At 48.6% G+C, this 1,398-nt stretch overlaps 1 non-coding gene across 1 annotated transcript; it reads left to right on the top strand.

The window, feature by feature from the left end:
* Nucleotides 1-963: 963 nt before the first annotated feature.
* On the top strand, nucleotides 964-1,101 carry LOC128398594 (small nucleolar RNA SNORA9). Its single transcript, XR_008327175.1, has one exon. It is a non-coding gene; the product is annotated as a small nucleolar RNA SNORA9 (small nucleolar RNA).
* Nucleotides 1,102-1,398: the final 297 nt, after the last annotated feature.

Here is a 1,398-nt window from a genome sequence, read left to right as displayed (position 1 = left end):
ATTTGATCGAGAACTTCCATTTCTTAACCTCCGGTGCAAAGGATAGAGGCCTCAAAAGCAAAGATTGGGCTGCACTCGTAAGACGACCTTTCCCAACCTGTTGTCCCACCAGAAGACGTTGATCTCCAATGCTCATGAATCCAAGTCTGCACCATTCTGCAGGTCTAGACAATGTGGTCTTGCCGGTGGGAGTCCAGTGTCCTCTGAGTGGCGAAATGTTGGGGAGGTTGTTGTAGCAAGATTGCGGGCCTTTCACTTTAGGAGGGTTGTGTAGTGCTGAGTTCTTCCCCTGCCTGTTGCACTAGGTCTAAATAGTAACGCAACGAAAAGGGGGCATTTATTTATTTCGTAAAATTCACACACTCCTTGCTTGATTTGTGGGGGGGGAAAACCCAAACCCTCAAAGCGGTTTACAAAAAAATAAAGCAACAAAATACAGTCGTACCTCGGAAGTCGGACAGAATCCGTTCAGGAAGTCCGTTCAACTTGCAAAACTTCCAAAGCGCGGCTTCTGATTCAGTCGGAAACCCGGTCAGATGTTCAGCTTCCAAAAGAACGTTCAAACACCAAATCGCTCACTTCCAGTTTTCGATCGTTTGGGAGCCAGAACGTTCGACTCCCGAGGCATTCGGGAGCCGAAGTACGACTGTAATAAGAATTAGCAACAATAATTTAAGACTTTGGCAAAGTTAAAAGAAGAACAGTAGAATAGAAACAGATTAAAACTTGCACCAGCTTTCTAAACACAGGAATAGGGAATGCTGAACCATTCTATGTTATTTTTGTCCCCCTCCCCTTTGCAGATTCTCTTTGTGAAGATGTCATTTAGAGAGGAACTTGGCTAAGAAGACGGCGATGTGCCGCATGCTTACAAGAAAGTCCAGTTGGGCTTAACCTGTGAAGTTGCCAGGCTGTAAGTCTCCTGCTCAAAACTGCTCTGAAATATGGGCCGCCCGTTTCTCCTCGCAAGCCTTCCAGCATGGCTGGGTCTGCGCTGTGACCCTGATCATTCCTGCAGTGCTTGCCAGAGCAGTTGTGAGATGGTTTGAGGCCTCCCTCTGCCCCGACTTCGGAGGGAGGTTATAGAAATCTCGGCCAAGCCCTTTCCTGGCAGGCTGCTGAGTTGCAGGCTTCCCGTTTCACTCCTCACCCCTGGTCTCCCAGAACCAAGAGAGGCGTGAAGAGGGCAGAGGAGAAGTTAGCTTTGTGCAGGCGCAGTCTCTGATTGCTTGGGAAAAACCCTGGAGTGGAGGGGAATTTGTGGTGAGGCAGGGACCTTCAGTTTCCGCAGCTGCTTCATGGAGGCAAGACTGCCGGAGATGAGTCGCTGTGCTCACTAGGCACTCTTGTGTGGATCCTGGTTTCGGTAATAAAAAGTTAATAGTAAATAGTAACGCA

The sequence above is a fragment of the Podarcis raffonei genome, chromosome 12 (assembly GCF_027172205.1).
Source record: "Podarcis raffonei isolate rPodRaf1 chromosome 12, rPodRaf1.pri, whole genome shotgun sequence".
In the NCBI taxonomy this organism is placed as follows: domain Eukaryota; kingdom Metazoa; phylum Chordata; class Lepidosauria; order Squamata; family Lacertidae; genus Podarcis; species Podarcis raffonei.
This window is presented reverse-complemented; position numbering and strand designations above follow the sequence as displayed.